Below are 22,073 nucleotides of genomic sequence, written 5' to 3' on the forward strand. Positions count from 1 at the left end.
CACCCCTAGTTCCTGTTACACTGGCAGGTTCGTGGATAGGATACATGTCTGGGAAATTCCCAGGAACAAGGTACATGCTATGGCAGTTCACTTCCCCCTGCCACTGTTGACACTACTAGCTTTATTTTCCAGGTCCTGCATAAAGTGATGATGAATAGTGTTTTGTTCCAAACTTATTATATTAAAAAACCTGAACCTCTGGTAGTCAAGGTTAACTATTTGTGACATAAAGTGCATTCCAATAACACCTTTTCGAAAGAGCCTGCTAAAATCAACAGTATAATGTCTGACAAGGTACCGAGGACAGCATTGGCTGTCTGCACAATCCACGTTTTTGTACATATTTTGATATATTCTCCGGATACACCTAGGTTGACTATCATTCATATTCCCATTCTGACTGTAAAACTGAATTTTGGCTGCAGTTCCGCAAAATTGGGATGAATTTTAACTTTCACTCAGGGAGGCTGCCCTTCTCAGGGAATTCCGCCCTGCCCAGAATGCTGGATGGCATTCTTTACCATTGCTGCTCACCTTAAACTCCCCTCCTCTACTCATTCACATCAGACTAAGTGCAGAGAGCAATCCATCCAGGACACTTTATACTGCATTCAGTGATTCCCTCTCCTGGCATAGCATGGCAGAACTTTAAACATCATCATCACCAAACAGGTTTTATTCAGAAAAAGTGACATAAAAGCAGAGAAATACAAAAATATACATCTCATTCAAATTGTGAAAATAGGAAACAGTGCAATAACATAAAAAAGTCATTAATGCTCAATGTCAGTTATAAAAAAAGGTTATGAGTGCACTTAGAGGACATTTCAGCCAATAGGGCCTTAAGTCCATATAGCCATACACAATGGATATACTTAATGACACAGGGTACCCATACAATAGCGTAGAGGAGGTGCTAGACTTGATAGACCCCCCCCCCTCAAACCGAATGCAAATAACTTGTCAGGCTGATCAATAGTTTCAGTATGGCAAAAATCAGAATTGTAGCGCTTGCTAGGCCAAAAAGCACATTTTAGGGTGGTTTATATTTTATAGCGTTAGAATGCCAAATGCAGCGGAGGGTATCTCAGGTAGTACATATATGTCATGAATATCGAAATTCTAGTCTGGGAACTGGACAGCAAATAAGTAATGCTTAAAAATAGGTTTCCATTTGGTAGAATGGCCAAGTATTCAGACGGGGTTAGATTATAAAATGGCTGCCGGAAAACAAGATGGTGGGGAAAAAACCCATAGTCATGCAGAGATAATTAAATAATTCTCTAACAGCAGTTCATAGATAGTTCACTGCAGCTCGGGCATATATTTAGAACTTCTTGGCAGCAATTCTGACATTGATGGGACAGGGAGGTCAGTTAGCAGTCTGGGAAAGTAGCAAATAGAGCAGATCGCTGCTTGGTTTGCAACAAATGAGATGAACAAGCACGGTATATCCTGCCAAAAAGACTTGGGTGATCTGAAAATAACTGCTCCTTCCAAGATATCAAAGGATTTATAATGAAGGTCAATAGGATCTCACACAAATTTAATTAGCTTATGTGCCAGTCAAGTGAGGCTTGCCAAGTTATGTCATGTGGACCTGGTGAGTGGCAGTTGTAACCAGCCAATCACAGGTAATTAAAAGATACAATCAAAATGTATTACGTAATGAAATGTAAAGTTGTATCAGTCAAGAAAAAGTATAAAAAGGAGCTGTTTCAAGAGCGTAGGGCTGCCATTTCTGATGTGTTTGAAAGTGTAATAAAGATGACTTTTGAAACCAGCCCAGGTACATGTCTGCCTCCTTGCCTTGTGTCCAGCCTCTGCTCCCTGATCCACAGATGTCAATGTCCAGGGCGATCAAGGGCCCTCCTCTTTACTTGGCTGACCAAGAAGGGACATTGAAGATATTTTATTCCAAGGACAAGAATCCATGTATGCTGGCAGACATGAGAAGAGGCCTGGATGCCTGGGAGAGGAGTGGCAGGTTAAAAACATAACATGCGCCTTTGTAAAGCACATGTTCACCCCAGAAAGGGGCATCTTGACACTGATAACAGATGTTTATTGCTACCCAACTTAATGGTGCTCATTTTATTGACCTCGGAAGGATGAAAGGCTGAGTGGACCTGCCAGGATTCGAACCTGTGACCATGAGATCAAACACAGGTCCCTGTAGTGGATGCATTAGACCACTGAGCCACAGACCCAGGAAAATAAATGAATCTGCAGTGTGCCAGCATCATGCCAGAAAGGGCCTTCCCATGACTGTCAGCATGAATGATGGATGGCATGCTTTGACACCTGTGGATTGGGGTATGTATTATGGGAGACTAAGGTAAGGAGGGAGAAAAAAAGAAAAGGTTTTTTGTGGTAGTTTAGAAGAGTAATGGGGTTGGGTGTTTAGTTAATGATGAGCAGCATCACAGATAATGATGTGAGATGAGGAGTATCAAGGATAACCCCATAATCATATGTCAAGGATGTGTAGAAGAAACTATTTCAAAATCCAAGTGGATACATAGGCTACACGCTAGACAAGGTCTGCAAAAGGAAATGTTTTACTCCCCATCACAGTATTTTTATGGGAAGGAATAGCAGCAATGAGCTCTTGAAGATATATGTGCCGGCTTGTCTGTCTCTTTTTCTGTCTATCTATCTGTTATGTGACATGTGTGAAATTAAATATGTCAAAGAACAAAAACGTGGTGTAAATAATTGAAAAAGCTCAAGAAATTGCATTATTTATGTAGGTAAGGTGATTTGCACCAATCCAAAAATAGACAGTAATTGTTGAAAAAGATAGGTAGGTGTAAGTCATTGATAAGGGCATTCATATGTGTTATTTTTAAAATGCTATGACGAAAGAAACAGGCAAAAAATGAGTTTTGTAGGAAAGAAAAGTGTAAAGTGTGGTCACTTTGAACACCTGCAGCAGGCAAGCGCTGAGAGCCACAGGGTTACATTTTTGTATATGCATACTTGACATCTTTGGGAATTCAGAAAAACCTTCAACAAAAGGAATCCACAGTACGGATCACATAACCGAAGGAGAGATAATGTACGACAGAAATGAAGAAGACTAATTTGGCTTTTAAAACAGCCAGCTATGCAGTTACAGAGAAAAGGGATTTAGGAGGTGTAAATCAAATTGAAACACAAATCCGACATCAGATCCTAGCTCTCTAACACAAAACGAAACAGATAAGATATATTACGCATTTTGAAAGTAAAATTTAATAAAATTAGGACCATTTTCAGATGCGCTACGCAGCTGATAAATGTTAGCGTTGACAAGTAGAAAAGGGAGATTTGTGTATTTTGAAACCGCGCTGAAAGCAAATACGAGGCCTGTTCAAGGACTGATATATAACTAGTTGGCAGAATTAGGAAGATGATTTGTGACAGAACAGGGCTGTTTCACAGAAAAGACACGGATAGTTCTTTGAGTTAATGTAACTGAGGCAGTTTATGCAGAAAAAGCAACAAAATGCTGTTGACAATATGTTTATAAAATACTAAAGCAAAACTGCGGGCAGATTAGGAAAAATATTTGGGCATGTAATCACATTAACAAAAGTTATTAAAAAATGTGATTAAAATTAGTAGTAGTGACACTAGTATATGTGTAAGCATGTAAAGAAAGTGTTTAGAGATTTATTTTGTGAACATTTGGAAAAACCTTTGTTTAATGCCTGACTGTAAGTGGCCCAGGGCTCAGCAGAATGCAATATGAATTTGAACCCAAACTCCTTGAATTAAATTGTAATTTTTTAGCGTTTTCGTCATACATATGGGTAATATATGTGTTCAGTAGTAGGGATGCTTAATTGTGGGTTGATTTGACTGATGCCCACTGTGTACATTGACAGAAAAGCGAGTTTTGAAAAAACTGAATTTTTTTAATGAAAATAAGTGTATGATTAATAAACATCATATGTTGAGGGAAGCACAGCTTTTAATTTGAGATGTTGTCGCAAGATAAGTTAACCCCTATTTGTCTAACCAAGCAAGATGCACATTTTTGAAAAATTGGTTGTTTTTTAAAGAGTTATATATAATTCAACTTTGTTTTGAATATATTGTTTGTATTAGTGGTGGCTCCCAGTTGTATAAGAGAGGGCTGGGGGGCCTATTGAGACACTATTTATGGATTGCATAAGTTGTTTCCCATTGTAAAGGGGTTTGCTGGTCACCTAGTGGTGTGGTGATTGGATAACATTTTTGCTGAAGCACACACTAAGAGCGCCCTTCAATTGTTGGTTTTGAATTAAGCAAATAGCTGTCTTTTGTTGAAGAGGGATGGGACACTTGGAAATGGCATAGGTTCTGGGGCAAGTATGGACCAATTGCACAGATAAGGAGGAAAGCAGAAGAATGTTTTATTAAGCAGTTTCGGTGCACTATGAAAAAAAAAGACAGATTGCTAAACAGAAGCACAAGAGGAGTGCTGTGTGTGGCCACATTAGCAACAATGTATAAATGTATATATTAAGGGACAGAGAAGTGACATGAAATAGGTATTGCAATACAATGGAGAGGCATGGGGTGCTATGCATGAAATTTTAAGATATGCACTGGAAATTTAGAGCACACTTGAGAGGTGCCAAGCAGAGGAACAATGTTTCCCTCAGCATACATTATGTCTGTGAAATATGGAGGTATTTAGAGAATAAATCGTAAAAGATTGTGTCTAGAATCACACAAGTGGAGAAAAGAGTCGCTGAGACTTAAAATGTAATTATGAGTGTAAATTGCAGTGAAAGGTAGGTCAATGTATTATCAGTTGATATTGAACTAAGCATAGTGAATATTTATGGGGAAAAGCAAATTACATGAAATAAAAACACTTTTTTTGAAAAAATTAGGTATGCATGCAAAAATTTGTATTTATACTGAGGAAGCAATGAGCAATGAGAGAAAGTGCTCACACAGCGTGCTAAGGCTAAAAGCACACACAAAAGGAGTAACAGACATGGTATATTTAAACAGTTGAATTGAGACAACATTAGGTTGAAGAAGTATTTTTTGTGGAAGCACACACCCTCATGATTTGGGTTCTAAGAATAAGGAAGGAATTATTTTGGGGATTTTGTATGAGTTGTTTAAATGGAAATGTAATTATGAAAAAAGTGCAAACAGGCTGAGGCACTCACAGGAAAGAACGAGGGAAGCTTAGCACAATTATTGAAGAGAAAAATAGAGATGGCGAAGGCTAGAATCTCTGTTATGATACGCTTGCAAAAAGAGAGAGAATGACATACAAGCATGCATATACACATGCATGCACATGAGAAAGCATGCATATACACATGCATGTACATGAGAAGGCATGCATACACACATGCATGCATATGAAAAGGTATGCATACACACATGCATGCACATGAGAACGCATGCATATACACATGCATGCACATGGAAAGGCATGCATACACACATGCATGCCCATGAGAAGGCATGCATATACACATGCATGCACATGAGAAGGCATGCATAAACAAATTCATGCACATGATAAGGCATGTGTATACAAATGCATGTACATGAGAAGGCATGCATACACATGCATGCACATAAGAGGCAACAGCAGCTAGAGCAAATACAAAACTGATTCACTTCAGGGGCAAGTGCAGCGAGCCCCATGCAGATTCAGCAATATGCAAACACAGGACAGATATTGACACCCAGGATAGGAGGTGCCATTATGGAAGGAAGACATATTTTCGCAGGAACAGGGGTATGCACACCTCAAGAATAGGACAGCTCACAGGACGACTTGATGTGTTCAGAATTATTAAGTAATTATAGGTCCCAAGAGGGGCGAAGGGTTAATGTGACAGTAGGAGGCGAAATCTTTGTTCTATTAGTCGATGCTGAGACTGCACGTCTTTGAGCAAAGCACGAAAGGCGTTAAATAGTGGGAATTATCAGAAGATTGAGGGTTCTTTGTGACAGACACTAGTTAAATATTTTTGGGAAGGGATTGGTTAACAAAACTTAAACATGATGATTTTATTCATTTTGATCAAGGGATAGTCTGTTCCACTTTTGGAATGCACTGTTTGAGCACAGATGACTTTATATTGGCATGTGCAGGACAAATGGCCCTGCAAGATGTTCTGGTAAAACCAGAGGTCTTTCTTGCGTGAGATGAGCATTTTGTTAAAAATGGCTATTTGGCCTAGTGGAGAAAGTGGTGAGAATAGTTGATGAATTCTTCTTCATACCACGGATACCTACGGATAAAGAGGGGGGACAGATGTTCCCTCTAAAATAAGATGCAGCCATGAGTACAAAAGAAAAAGGCAATGCTTAAGGGACGGGACAATGAAAGCGGACCGTGGAGGACAGTGATGGTTCTCAAGGAAGGGTCTAGGGTGATACACATCACTAATGACTATATCTAGATAAGGCTCAACAGATGATGAAGTGGTGTTTCTTTACGAGCATCACACACTGAAAAAGGAAAAGGGAAAATCTTATAGCATATGGCAATAATGTAGCAGCATTCAGCGTACATTCAGGAAAGCTTGGAGAGAGTGACAACTGTCATGTGGACCACAGGCCCTCATGGCATGGGTCTAGTAAAATAAACAGAGGAACAAAATAAAAACACAGGCATGCAAGGGATTATAAATATGACAAATATGAACGTTTTTTGCTATGATTAGACTAATTAGGGAAAGATGAAATCAAACAATTGTCCTTAAACAGCATAGGAGTAAGAAGCTCAATTTAAATAAATGACATCAGTTTGGTGAAATAAATAAAAAATGAATTAATGATTGGATGAATGAATGATTGAATATTAAAACAAGCAAGAAGCATACATGTATACAATATTCAGATTTGCAAAAAATAAAGAGCATCATTGAGGTTGCTGGCTATAATTGAATAGTGTAGTGTATCTTAATAAAAAAGACAATCTGATTAATGATGGACCAAAGGGGAATGGTTGGCCAAGATTGAATTGATCATATGAGAGCATTTGTACAGAACTGATTCCAAGAACATATAAGGATAAGTAACAAAAACATTATTTTGAATGTGTATGTTGATGATGGTTTATGTTTTACAGATGAAACCTACTGTCCTTTCCTGAGTACAAGAGGAGTATCTACATGGCCAGCAGAATAAAGTAGTATAATAGGACAAAACATTATATTGTGACAAAGGTAGGTATTAGTGAAGCAGTTAGAGTCAAAAGAAGTAAGTATTGGTTCATGCTGCAAGTGTTGATCATTATTAGCAGTAAGAGGACCCAGGTGAGTACAGAAAAAAGGCAGTAAGGGATACAGTCTTTTAAAATATATAGCATTTTCCTAAGATAGGTGCAAACAGGTGTAAGCAGAGAATAGCATGTATATGCAAGTATGGCCATCTCTGATGACAAGGACGTAGAAGACTTCAGATAAAAGGTGAAATAACCTTTTTTTAAATAAAATTCTGATGAATAGCAAAATGCCAAAAGGGTAGATTTGGCAGAAGTGAAGGAAATGGTTAGAATAGGCAAACATACATTTGTATATATTTAATAGGAACAGTGTTGGGTTCCAAATAACAGGGTTAGGCTAGATTAGGGTAGGTGGAGCAGCAGGCGGCAAGCAGCGAGCCGCAAAATGTGTCACCAATGTCTTAACAGAATCAAGACAGAGAAAAAGAAGATAACCGCGGCCCTACGCAAACAAAAGGAAGACTTCAAAAGACACAAAGAAGAACGTTCAGCTAAGCAGGAAAAAGCTGAGTACAGGCCTGAGTGCAATGCTAATGAATGAAGTGTTTTTTAATGTGCACCAATGATATAGAAAAGGTGAGCATATAGGTAAATTTGCTGAAAGTGTCAAGAGGTGAACTTAGTAAACCTCTTTTCGTAGACAGAAGGGAGCAAGCGTCTATGTTACGGAGAACCCTGACCCCTTTGCCAATCCCCAAATGACTTTGCCTCTATTTCAGTTTTCTACAGAAAGCAAGAACTCACACCAGTGTTGTAGTCTACAGCTACGGATGTGCCAAGAAGACAGAAGAGGGAAAACAAAAGAAGACGTCCTTTTTAAAGTGTTTTTAATCTGTTGTATTGTTTGTTTGTCGTTTATTATTTTTATGATAAAGGAAACTCCTTGGTCTGAGAATGTTGACATTAGGAGAAAACGTGTCCTTTACAAGGATATGCAGTTTTTTTTAAAAGAAGACCATAAGAAATTAGGGCAATGCCAGACACAGGCAAATGTTTTTATTGCATAAATCTAGATCCAGGTCCCGACATCAGCTAGCATGTATTTGAATATAAGTAAAGATGAACGAAAAGAAAAAAGGAATAGTTATTTTGGTATATTAGAAATGAAGAAAAAAGTATTGGCGATTGTTTCGGAGGCAGGAATGTTTGAAAGAAACACATGAGTAGTTTTTTAAGGGTTGGGGTTGAGGAGGAAGTGCTGATGATAGAAACATACTTACCTTTCAAAGGAAACTCATTCAGTTTCATAATACAAGTGGCCAGGAGAGATCTACATACAAGGAGATTGGCAGCACCAGACCCTGCGAACAGAGAGAAAATATCAAGGGACCCAGTCAGATGGCCGGTTGTAGTCCCCTATGTTTGAAAAAAGATTCCTGCAAAAGACTCCCCCATCCTTATGTTCCCTAGCAAAATGCCCCCTCTTGTTGACTTTCTGATTGTGGACAAATTAACTAAGAGTCCGAGTACTCTGAAAAACAAAAGACAATGGACTAACTGGCCTATGCAATTAAAGGGCCAATAAACATGCTGCAAAGCAGCCTGAAGGACAAAATAAAGTATGGACTAAATGGAGAAAGTCCATGGACTGGACTTGAAACAAGGAGAATAAAAGAAATCGGGTGGAGGATGTGTCGATGAAAGATGAACAGAGAAAAGAAGATAAACATTAAAGATGTACATGGGGAGGACAATGAGAAACAAGGAAATGTCGTCGTTGTTGACTATGAGTAAGGGAAAGGTGTGCAGTAAAAGCCACACACAAACAATATGTTAAAATGGGCTGGTGGGTTCCCTAAAGGAATGATTTTCTATCGATTGTCGTAGTGGCCGTAATTACTTGATGTGTATAGTTAATTAAAATTAATAGGGTAATAGAGGTGGGATTCAGATAAAGGCAAACAAAGGTATTCTTTAAGGATACATACATGTTTAGACTAGGAGAATACAATATGTTATTACTGACTGTGGAATGTTTTTATGATACCTCCCATATTAAAACAGATCACTGCACTGTGGGAGCTGATTAGGACAGGGATGTATAGATACACTGAATATGGGGGAGGGTGGACATTGGGTGTAGTGGCCATGTATTGAATAGGTGTCTAAATGAGGTAATGAGGTGCTAGACTTTCTCGACCCCACCGCCCCTTCAAACTGAATGCAGATAACTTGTCAGGCTGATCAATAGTTTCAGTATTGCAAAAATCAGAATTGTAGCGCTTTTTAGGCCAAAAAGCACATTTTAAGGCGATATTTTTTTTGGGGTCAAAATGCCTTACGCAGCAGAGGGTATCTCAGGTAGTACATATACATCATGAATATCGAAATCTAGTCTGGGAACTGCACAGACAATAAGTTATGCTCAAAGGTAGGTTGCCATTTGGTAGAATGGCCAAGTATTCAGACTGGGTTATATTCTAAAATGGATGCCGGAGAACACGATGGTGGGGAAAAAACCCATAGTCATGCAAAGATATGTAAATAATTCTCTAACAGCAGTTCATGGATAGTTCACTCCAGCTGGGGCATTTATTTAGAACTTCTTGGCAGCAATTCTGGCATTGATGGGACGAGGGAGGCCATTTAGCGTTCTGGGAAAGTAGCAATTAGAGCAGACCGCTGCTTGGTTTGCAACAAATGAGATGAACAAGCACGGTATAGCCTGCCAAAAAGACTCAGGTGATCTGAAAATAGCTGCTCCTTCCAAGACATCAAAGCATTTATAATGAAGGTCAAAAGCATTGCACACAAATGTAATTAGCTTATGTGCCAGTCAAGTGAGGCTTGACAAGTTATGTCATATGGACATGGTGAGTAGCAGTTATAAGCAGCCAATCACAGGTAAATAAGGGTTTGTCTTTAATTAAAAGAACCAATCAAAATGTATTGCAAGAGCTTACGGCTGCCATTTCTGATGTCTTTGATAGTGTAATAAAGATGACTTTTGAAACCAGCCCAGGTATGTGTCTGCCCTCCTTGCCTTGTTTCCAGTCTCTGCTCCCTGATCCACAGTTGTCACTGCCCAGCTCTTCAATAACATTAAAAGTCATTATTACTCAGCATCAATCGTACAAAATATGTTTGTTATAAAAAAAAAGGTTGTGAGTGCATTTTGAGGACATTTAAGTAGATAGGTCCTTAAGTCTACACAGCCATGCACTATGGATATACTTAGTGACAGAGGGCACCAAACTCATATCAAATGATTGCCCTATCACTTGCATCACCTCGTTTGTGTTGCAGGTTTTCTTAAAAATTAACAAAGGTCTTAAGTATTTAACTCTTAGTGCCTTATAACCATTGCACAAGAGCAAACAATGAACTGGAACTTCAGACACATATTCACGAACTGCGCATGAAGAATTGTACCCCGATCCCCAATGGTTGGTAAAAGTGCCAAAACCAAGAATATTGAGTCTCAAGTGCTCATGCTAGGTGAGGGCTAGTTGAATCGAAATATGCTTCTAGGCCCAATTTGGTTTTGCGCGTAAATATTCACAGCCCATATAAAGTGAATTGCGGACATCAAATAGTTTCCCCAGAGTGTAGTTCACAGAAATATTTTTACATTTGCCAGATGTATTTTGTTAATAGTGTGTGGATTTGTTCACAATGATTCGGACGTTAGTACCAGCAAGGTTGATTTTAGGTGGCAAAACCAGGGCAGTGCTTTCCCTCCCTCCAGACCCATTACATGGATAAGTGCTTCTCTGTACTTAGCGAAGGTGTACATCAAATCCTTATTCAATACAAGACAGGTCTGAAACTAGCTTCCAGAGCAATTGAACGAAGGCCCAACACCAAATGGAGGGATGGATTCGGACAACCAGGGGGGAGAGCAAGCAATTTCTTAAAAAACAAATTTTCGATAGAACTGAACCTCCCTAAACTAACATTGGTCAGGTTTCTGCGCCATAAAGGCAAGCTGTGCCCGCTTGGGTCCTGTATAAAGTTAATGCTGTGATATTGCCCCTCTCCCATGGGAATTGAAAAACTTCAAAATTGCCCCACTGTGTTTGCTAAATGAGATATGACTTGTCAACTTGGGTGGACCAGAGGACATTATCTAAGAATCTTACACCAAGGTAATCATAAAATGTTACCTGTTGCAAAACACAGTTATCTATGTGGACTGTGAGATTTGAGAGTTTGGAAAATCAAGATCCAAACACCAATGTCTTGGTCTTCCCAATATTGACCTTAAAATTCAATTCCTTGCATTTTTCCAAAAAGGCATTCAGGTGATCCTTAGACCCATGGGCGAGGTAGAAAGCAGCACTGCATCATCCACAAAGAATAGTCCCGGAACCGATTCCTTGCCCAGTCTTGGCTGATCCAAACAGCACACAGAGAGTGCTCCTATAACCTTGTTGATGTAGATAGAGAAAAGAAGAGAGCAAGAACACAACCTTGCCTTACCCCCTTCTCTACCAAAAAGGGTTTGATGGTACCCTCCTTTCCCCACGCCTAGTCCCAACAAACAGATGGAGCACAATCGATCAGTGTTTCGTATTGCAACTCAATGTACACCATTGCCACTTGTGTTACAGCTGCAAAATCTGTTGAAGAAGAGGACCAGAGGCTTTCTTCAAAAACTATGGACACCTAGCAGAGGCCACTCATTCAGTGAAGAATGGTTGGCCCCTCTGCATTGCGCTGCTACTTACAGGGGAATTTCAGGCATCCTACCAGGTATTGAACACTGATGGCCAGGTCGAATAAGATACCCTCTGAAACAACATCCTGGAGAATTGTGGTAAGAATAACAAATATTACTGAAAATATCTGAGGGATGTCAAACTACAGAACCAGGAGAATCCCAGGCGGATGCTATATGAAATAGTTTCTGGTTGAAAAATGGATAGGGTGGAAGATGGCAGAGGAAATAAAAAAAGAACTGGTCCTGTAGCAGTTCATTGCCTCCCTACCAATTCCCTGCAGAGGTGGATGAGACAACTCTACAAGTCAAGGTTAGATTTAGCCATTCAGACTGCCACAGGTGTATAACCGGCACAACAGTGGAGACCCACTGGAACAGATCTGCCAGCCTGAAAGCTAGTTGTGGTACCAACCAGAAGTGACCAGGGTTTGTTGTGGGGGGAGGCTGGCTACAGTTTGGTATCAGGAACATAGCTCCACTGAGTACACCAGTGAGACCCGGGTACGGCAATGACATCCAAAAGCTGGCTCCACTGAGTATACCCTTGAAGCAGAGGTGGAGGTGGTTGTGGCCAATTTTGACATGTGGCTCTTGTCTGTCCAAGCATGTCGGCACAAGCATCACTGGACACAAGCTATTGTGTCCCTGAAAACAAACAAATGAAATAGATGACACAATACCAGACCCTGGAGACAGATGGTGCTGCAGAAATCCTTACACAAAGATGACCAGGATGCACCTAATACATTTCCACCAACCTCAAGGACTTGCCAATATAAGGGGTGATGATGGACCCAAAAAGGAGTACACAGTAGTCCAGTCAAACCTACTTCTCTATGAGCAGGTTAACCACTGCTGTCTGGTGCAAGTTAGCTGCTTCCACGCTGACCGCAACATGTACCCAAAAGCCCAACTGAATTTCTGGGTGGGGTAAGAATATTGTGAAGCACAAATGGAAGAACTTCCCAGTCTGCCAGAGGAACTAATCCTTTATACAGATTTTCCAGAATTCGACTGGTGGTTCAAAACTACCCAAGTAGCATAGAGTACTTTTTGATTATTGGATTACCCCTTATCTAGGGTTATCTACACAATACCCAGGTCTCTTGTTTCCTCAGTGTGTAAGTTAAGTGCTGAAAAAACTCTTGTTAAGGTGCTTAAACTCTCTGGATGTTTAAAACGTGTTGGTCCACAGTAGATTTGCAATGTTGTATCTCTCACCATGGTTACCACCTCCTCCCCTTAATGTTATCCTTTCCATCTTTTTATTTCAGGTTTGTCATCTGATGACATCATGTCCTTCTCTATCGATATCACTGACTTACCTGGGCTGCCTCTACCAGCTAATGTTACTACTGCCAAATGACCACCTTCTGGTTGTGGCACTATCACGACCAGGCTGTCACCTCTTCTCCTTGATTTATTCCTCTCCACCTCTTCTATATCACCTCTGCCACTTGAGGTTTCCACCTCCAACTCCTCTGTATCACGTTCATCACTTGAAGTTATCAATTTCTCTGTGCCACTCCCAGCCACACTGCTTTACCACCCCTCCTGATGCCAACCCCCTCATTATAAGCCAGTCTGATAGCACAGCGAGTAGAGCGCTCGCTTTGACATCTGTGCAGGGTCAAACTCAGCCTTTCATCCCTCTGAGGTCGATAAATGAGCACCACACCCTGTGGGTAATAATAAGCAGCGCTCAGATGCCTGAGTGTTTGTAGCACTATATAAATGCTAAATTATTATTATTAATTATAATGTTGTACCATGTTCAGCCTCAGATGTTATCATCTTCTCCTGCCTCCTCTATATTACCAGCTCCTCCGGATGACCACACTCTCATCCTAATGTTCCACTTCCAGCCTCTAATTTTATAATCTTCTCCTGCCTCCTCTGTCTTTCCAGCTCCTCCTGATCACCATCCTCACATCCTAATGTTGAACCCTTTTCAGCCACTGATGTTATAACTTACTCCTGCCTCCTCCATCTTACCAGCTCCTCTGATGACTTCCTCTCCTGATGTTGTTAGTTCTTCCTGAACCCTTAGTCATATCACCTCCTCCTGCTAACCATCTTTGTCTTTCCAGCCTCCACTTTCCCTAACTCTTTCCAATCTTTAGCCACTGCCAAACCTGAGCCTCCTTCTCTTCCAGCGTACACTGACTGACCGGAGAGTTAGCTTAATATAGTCCTCTCCATCACTTTTGAGCCAGTGTGTCAAATGGGCTGAGTGTTTTTCAAAGTTTTGGTTTTAGTGCAGCTTGTCACATATATTTGTTCTCACTACTATGGCCTTTTCTCTAGTGCCTGGTGCTTGGACCTCATTGCCTCGCTGTACCGAAGAGTGAGCGAAGCGAGAAACTGATGTTGAAGCGAGGTGAGCCTGAGAGAGGTCGGGTGTCTCGCCGATGGCCATGCCTGGCTCAGTACGGACCTGTGTGGTGTGCGGTGCATGAGAAGTTGGAGAACCAGCAGTGTTCAGCATAGTGTGTTTTGTGTTTGATGGGCAGGTGTTTGCTGAGCTGCTGCTCTTCCTTCCACCTCTCCTATTTTTGGGGTCAGACTGAACATTCATGCTGCTGTATGCTGACTGGTCGATAGTTTCTCTGTGTCAACCTCAGAGCATAAGGAATGATTAGCCCTCATAGCCCTGCTCATAGCCCTGTTGTGTTTGGGTCTCTGAATTAGACTCATAGCCCTCTCCCACTCACACCTTTTTCTGCTGCTTTCTATACACAAAATACTGTTACCAGCCTATGAACGGATTCATGATGGGACTAATTAACTTCTAATTAACTTTTATAGGCGTATGAGTGACTATGGGCAATTAGCCTTTGAACTATAAACACCAGATACTCCTTGTGTGTTTTATTGGGACTTCTATCCCTCTAGGTATGAGGTGTTGGGGGTGACTGCGGGCTAGTGCCTTTGAATGCCCTGCTTTACCTTCTCAATTGTGTTCACATCAGAGTTGGTGTCTATTAGGTGAAGGAGGTAGCTTGGAATTAGTACCATAAATTGGTGAATGTGGCACATGTAAGGCAATGATTTCAGGGGAGGAGAAGGAGTACCATCAAGAAGTGACAACAGTATTGAAGAAGAGTCTTTGGTGTGTCAGGTGGTGAAGGTGGAACTGAAAAGAAGGTGGAGAGCAGTCCTCTAGGCAAACAGTACAAGGAGGTTCCAGAGGTCAGTATTAGGCAGGACTCGACAGTTCAAGAAGTAATGTGAGTGTGACAGGGAGGTTATATTTGTCAGGAACTCTGATTGAAAAGTCTGGAAATGCTGGAGGCATTGAATGCCGTATGCGCATTCCAGTCCTCACCCAAGATGGCTTACGATTCTTTATATTCTGTCTCCTCCCACAAACCGACGCGTTGTATCTGTTTACCAACGCTACGGTTCGTGTGCATTCAGCTTGCCTTTTCCCTTCTTCAGCTATATTCTGCCCTCCTGGTGATCCTTCCGCAGCCTGTTTTTCCCGGTATCTTCCGGATTCTGCTTTCTTGTCTGTTTCACGTATACAACCTTGTCTATCCTCTTTCGCCTTCTGGCGGCTCTGCCTTTTGTTACATCTTACTTCCTGACTATCCTTCTTTCTTCGTTTCCGTGTCAACCTACCTCTCGTCCTCCCTTTCAGCCTGTTGCCCTTCCTATGTCCTCCTTTGGTTTTCTTTCCGGATTCCTGCCTTCTTTACATTTGTTCATCTTGAACGTTTTTTATGGACCACGGCGCCTTGCGTATTATGGCAACCCGGCGCCTATAGCTCATTTTTCGTTTACAGAGCAGTCTCCCGCTCTGTAAGCATCTTGCCTTGCCTACTTCGCTTTACTAGTTATATCTTACGTGCTTTACATCCTTTCCCTTCTCTTTCTCTATTCTTCCTGACTGTCTTCCTTTGGCGCTTCCAGTTCTTTCCATCCTTCTAGGCGCTGACTGTTATTTCTTTCTATTCTCCTTTCTTTGCTTCTCGTATTTCACCCTTCCCTGTTTTTTTTTCTATTGGCATTATTTAATTTGGGATTTCCCATAACCTACAACTCTCCGGACTCCTGTCCTGGCTCTAATGGAACTATAGAGCCGGAAACAGACTTTCTCTTATTTTGTACAGAAAATAGACTGTCTTCCGGTTTGCCAAAGAAGAGACTTACACCTATTTGAGCCCATCTGGAAACAGGGTTTTTTCCGCCTTTGTGCTTTTTCCCTGAATTTAGGGCTGGCCCCCCGGGGTTCCCTGCAGACAGGGTTCCTTCTCTGCCAAGGTGGCCTCCAGAGGGGCCAGACCCTACCTACACGAACGGAAGATCTGGACACCCAAGGAAAAGGCTAAGCGGAAGGACCGTAAGAAGACCGAGACCGTCCCTAAGGGTTCTACCTCGGAAGGTTCAGGTGAGGAGGAGGGGGAGGAAGTCCCTAATCTTGACAATAGTAAGACCAAAGAAGCATTAGAGAAGAAGCAGACTGATCTCAAGGGACACATCTCCAGCTTTCCCTGTCTGTTATTTCCATAAACCCATCTGATGGCAAGACTATGCGCAAGATTGAGCCTTGTAGTACAGGACCCTGAAAAGCCTACAACTAGATAGTTGTAAGAATAAGTGTTTTGGAAGCCCTAACTGCTGTAACTCCCAAAGAACTGGAAAGGGGAGACAACCCCCCTTTGACCTGTAAGGGTTAGAGAAGGACAATAGACCAGGAGGGCCTGAAAATATAGGGGTAGAAAGGGGGAGATTGTGGAGCCCCCAAAGTGAAAGGGACCCAGTTAAATGAAAAGAAGCATCCTGACACTTAGTTTTGGAAAGATCTATTTGATTATTTAAATTGGGCCTTTATTGTAATTAATCCCCTATGTAAAGGGGTTGAACTCAACATATGGGCTTAACACAGTTCTTCGCCCCAAGTAACCCTGTGGCAGGTTCTACGGGTAACATCCCCCACCCTATTTAGGCAAAGGGAGTATAGTAAAAAATCCCACTGTGGCAAGAAACCATGGGGTGGAATGTGAACTCTTCAGTTGAGATCTCTGAATGCATACACATACACAAATATATGTTTCAAGTGTTTTATTTATATAATTGCCCAAGGGTACGTACCAAAGGAAATCCTCACAGTGTCAGGATGTTTTGCCCAACCGTGTCAAAAAGGAAGTCAGAGTGATAAGGATGGACAAACGTAAGGTGTCTGAGTTTAAAGTGAGAGTCAGTGGCAATGGGATTTCACAACAGGTTCAAAGAAAAAGGGATTTCTATCTTGTGCCAAAGGGATAACCTGTACAAATGGTCAAATTCCAAAGTTCACTGGAAATCAAAATCCTTTGCAACACAAAGTAAAGAAAGCAAAGGTTCTCCCAGAATTCAAACAGGTTCTGACAACAAATCTCTCAAAGAGATGGCTTCTCTCTTCCCTCTGCACCTGGAAGGAGGGTGGCTTCCCCTTGGGCTCCCTTCTTGTTCAGCAATATTTCTCTTGCATAGTGCCACGGCTCTCTGGCAGGGAGGTGTTTGGGAGGTCTGCCAGACCTTTGCCTTCAATTGATCTTGCCCTGCCTTTACCCAGGCTCTTGCCCTCTGGGAGATTTTGCTGGCCTTGGTGGAGTTTGAGGGAGAAATGTGCCTCTGCTCTTAATTGCCCTTTTCCTCCTCCTCCATGGGTTCCCTGGGCCACAGTTCTTCCCACCTTTTTCTGTCCCACGGTGTAGCATTGTTGTCTCAAACCTCCCCCCTTACGATACTCTTCCCTGTACCAACGTAGCCCACGGGGACCCCTTGTCCTAGTCTCTATATCTCTCTCCTGCTTTGTGGGGGAAGAATGCTATCTCCTTTCACAGAATTCCGCTCCTTTCTCACTCTTGCAAATGCTCTTCCCAAATGACACCCCTTGACTCTCCCTCCAAGGCAATACCCTTCCCATTCTGCTCCCAGGCAACCTCTCACCCACTCTCCACAGCTCCCTGTACCATGTCCTCTTTTATTCCCCAAACAATGCCCCTTGTCTCCTTCCTCACACTAGATTCTTTTTCACTTTATTACCAGGCAATTTATTTCCCTCTCTTGAGTTCATCCACAGCTCTTTGTGGTGCCACATCCTCCTTAACTTTCCAAGTGGCAACCCTTTTTTCCCTCAACAAGCTGGTACCTCTCTCCTGCTTCACTGTTTCTCTTGTCTCACTGATGATACTCCTTGTATCCCCCACTAAGCCTGTATTGTTCCCTATAGGGATGTATTTTCTCTCTATGCAAACTAATTCTTCTAGACTTTACTGTGCTTCTTCTATCTTATCTCTCACCAAGGCTTCTTACCCATTGTGCTTCACCATCTGATCCTCCTTTGGGCCCTCTCTGGTCCAGCCTTCCCAGAGTCTGTTGCCCTACTCTGGCCAGCTCTCCTCTGGTCTGCCGATTAACTGCTAAGTCTCCCAGCTTGATCTTCCTCGGATCTATTTTACTCCAGTTTCTTCTCAGGACCGACCATCAGGGGAAGAAGGATAGTGTAGAACTCCTTGTTCCCCACAGATGACCATGACCTCAGGTGAAGTTCCAGTAACTTCTTTATTTAGTTCCAGTACATTATGATGGTCATATAATGTCAGGTACATCTGGGTTCAGGGCAACATACACCTGCATCCTCCCAGGTAGGCTTACATCTCCCAACTGACCACATAGAACCCCAGTCACACATAAACATTCTAACCCTTAACACTCCATTGTCAATCAATACACTGACCAAAGGTTCCATTAGGATGAAGGATAATACCAAATCCCTACATATCTCCCTTCCTTAGGGACATAAAAACACAAGTAGATAACTTAACCATAATGGCTAATAACAACATGCACACAAACAACCCCACGTTCAATGCACTTGCCTCATCACTCCTAACTGAGAACATTCTGCTAGTCTCATTACATATTCCAAAATAGTCCACACAGCCGTGGGACACAATTACAATCAATGCCCCTTCCTCTTTCTACCAAGTGAGGAAAAGGTACCCAACTGCTCAAACATCCTTACTAAAACTTTTACAAATAGAGGCACCCATACCTCTCTTCCTAAACTTGACTTCATCGTCCCACAAAAGAACACACACACATCTCCCTCACACCCAACAATGCAAACCGATATGTACCTAAATACACACCACCTCCAACTAGACTGAGTATCCCAGATACCCGGGTAACTACTTCACTTCTTGTGACACCATTACCCCTAACTTGCCCATGTTGAAAGTATTCCTAAAATACAATACAGCTCCTATTAGGGAAAACCACACTTCATTCACACCAGCATCATACCAACATCAATGACTCTACTATAGTCTTTGCTGTATCATCATGAAACTCTGAATGGTTTCTAAACCAAACAACCAAACAAAAAAACTTTGTTTGACACTTAGCACTCTAAACTTTAGCATTAAATAAGGTCTTAATACATCTGCATTACAAAAGTCCACCTGTGGAAATAAAACATTAGTGCACATAACTATACTTCAGATTCCACATACCAAACTCTAGCAATGTTGTCAATGCAACCTATATTTCATTAAATGTCCATCTGTGGAAGGAAAAGCGTGTTAGTTAAACATGACCGTACCACAATTTTTTCCTTTGCATCATAACATTACCATGTATTTGTTGACAGAGGTAACAGAGCCCACGACTTTTACACACCATCCGTGCACACCTATCAAACATGCTAACTACCACTTGCAAGATGCCTCTCATACCAATGTACCTACAACATAAATACCAAATAGCATTTCAGAAAACACTATTACTACGCATATCTCAATCTCTTTCTACTAATATGCAACTTTAACCTACTTAATAAAACCTCACATTTGGATCACTTAATACCTTGGTTGACTAATTACAAACACCCTTGAGACCTAAATCCAATCTAAAAAACTATAAACTTTGTTCTCTGCTCTTAAGCTTCAACAACTTCCATGAAGTACCCCTATTACAGGACAACCTATCCCACAAGAAACTACACCTGACAACATACAGGTTCACGCTTTCATGCACTCACGCTGTCCAAATGCCATTCAGGCCTCACATGACAACAGATTCTGAATCAATAACTAATTATAACTACTTAACCAATTCAATGAAGGCAAGACCAAATTGCTTCCTTTACTTATGCTCGTGAAAGCATCATCTCTTAACTTAAAAATACCTCTGTTATTCATTCCGGCAATTAAGATCATTCACAATTTAAGCTTTTTTGTAAAAAAAATTCCAACGGGCGGAAATGCAGCCGCCCGCAACAGAAATGGATTTACCAATCCATCTGCCACACTTCCTTTTGTAAATATATCACCTCCCGAAGCGTTCCTTTCCTGGTATGTTCATAATGCTGCTTTTCATTGCTGCCAGCCGCCTGCTATAAAAATGGTTCTCCCTTTGCCTCCTACCGCATCTCTCAGTTCTTAAGTAGGCTCCAAGCCCCTCAGGAACTACTGACAACATGCCCTCAAAGATCCTCATCACCTCATATAAGTGATAGCTCCTACATGCACCTCCTTAGCGCTGCTGCAAATGGGCCCTTGCCCCTCCAGGCACTACACATGTTGTCTTGGGCAATATTCTTTCATATCTGCACATGGGCTCTAAGCCCCTAAGGTGCAGCCACGGGCTACAAGTCTCTTAGGTGCAGGTATGGGCTCCAAGCCCCCTCAAACGCTGGAATGGCCCCCCCAGGACCCTCCTCTGCTCCAGGCGCTTTTCACATTCGCCACCAATCTTCTATTTAACATATAGGCGCAGCTTAGGTTCCCAACCTCTTCTATTGCTGCTGCCCCAACTCCAGGCCCCCAACTCCAGGCCTCAAGCTGTACAACTTCACTCCTCATTGTTTCTTTTCCCGGCGCAGCTTAGGCTCCAAGCCTCTCCTGTTGCTACTGCCTTGGGCTTATAGTCCTCAGTTGCACAGCATGCCTCCTAATTGCTTAATTTCCAGGCGCAGCTTAGGCTCCAAGCCTCTCCTGTTGCTACTGCCTTGGCTATATCCCTCAGCTGCCCAGCATGGCTTCCTCATAATTTCCAGGCGTAACTAGACCCCAGGCCTCTTCAAATTGCTACTGCTATGGGCACCAAGCCCTCCATGCTGCAGCTAGTGGTCCCAGACCCCTTAAGCCATCAGTCTCTGGGACCTCAGCCCCTCCTCAGTCTCTTGCTTTCCTCTTTCCCTGACCTGTCCTTCTAGTGACAGGCCAGTTGGCCCCTGGCTCTGGCGCAGCCCCTTACTTTCTGCCCCTGAGCTCCATGCGCTGGGCCCTTCTGCGCCTACAGTTTTAAGCGCTCGCCCTACCTGGGAGGTCTTCTTCTTGGGTTGGGGGGAGGTGTATGTGCCATCTTCAATGCTGTCCCCCCAGCACAGCCAGCATCCTCGTCGCCAATGTAGAACTCCTTGTTCCCCACAGATGACCATGACCTCAGGTGAAGTTCCAGTAACTTCTTTATTTAGTTCCAGTACATTATGATGGTCATATAATGTCAGGTACATCTGGGCTCAGGGCAACATACACCTGCATCCTCCCAGGTAGGCTTACATCTCCCAACTGACCACATAGAACCCCAGTCACACATAAACATTCTAACCCTTAACACTCCATTGTCAATCAATACACTGACCAAAGGTTCCATTAGGATGCAGGATAATACCAAATCCCTACAGATAGCTCAGCGGCAATGCGTATGTCTTGGAAGCAAGATAAAGCAGTGAAACACAGATTCAAATCCCTATACCACGCTTAGAACCCCAATTGCTGGTATTAAGCCTGTTATAAATGAACAATAAAATCAATAGATAACTTGACTTCTAAGTCCTGGCCTTGGGACTCACTGGCACTCCAAACTTCCTACTGGCAGTGCCTCCAGGCAAAGACTAAAGCTGCTATGGCTAGTTGCTTTTTATCCTGTCTCTGCTCCTCCTTTGGACTGGGCTTCAAGGGAACAGTTTGGTAATGGGACTGGTAATGTTCCCTCCTTGGGCCAAATGATACTGGTCAGGGGGATATTCTGGGGACTGACCTAAATTCATATAGAGGCAATCCGCCATTTTCAGCTTTAAACTGACCTCTGATATATTTGTGTTATCAATTCTGGATCTCCTCTGAGGCTTTGTGCCTCTGTGTTTCTAGCAGGTGGATTCTACCTAAAGATACATTA

The sequence above is a fragment of the Ambystoma mexicanum genome, chromosome 5p (genome assembly GCF_040938575.1).
Source record: "Ambystoma mexicanum isolate Mex_15411 chromosome 5p, UKY_AmexF1_1, whole genome shotgun sequence".
NCBI lineage: Eukaryota > Metazoa > Chordata > Amphibia > Caudata > Ambystomatidae > Ambystoma > Ambystoma mexicanum.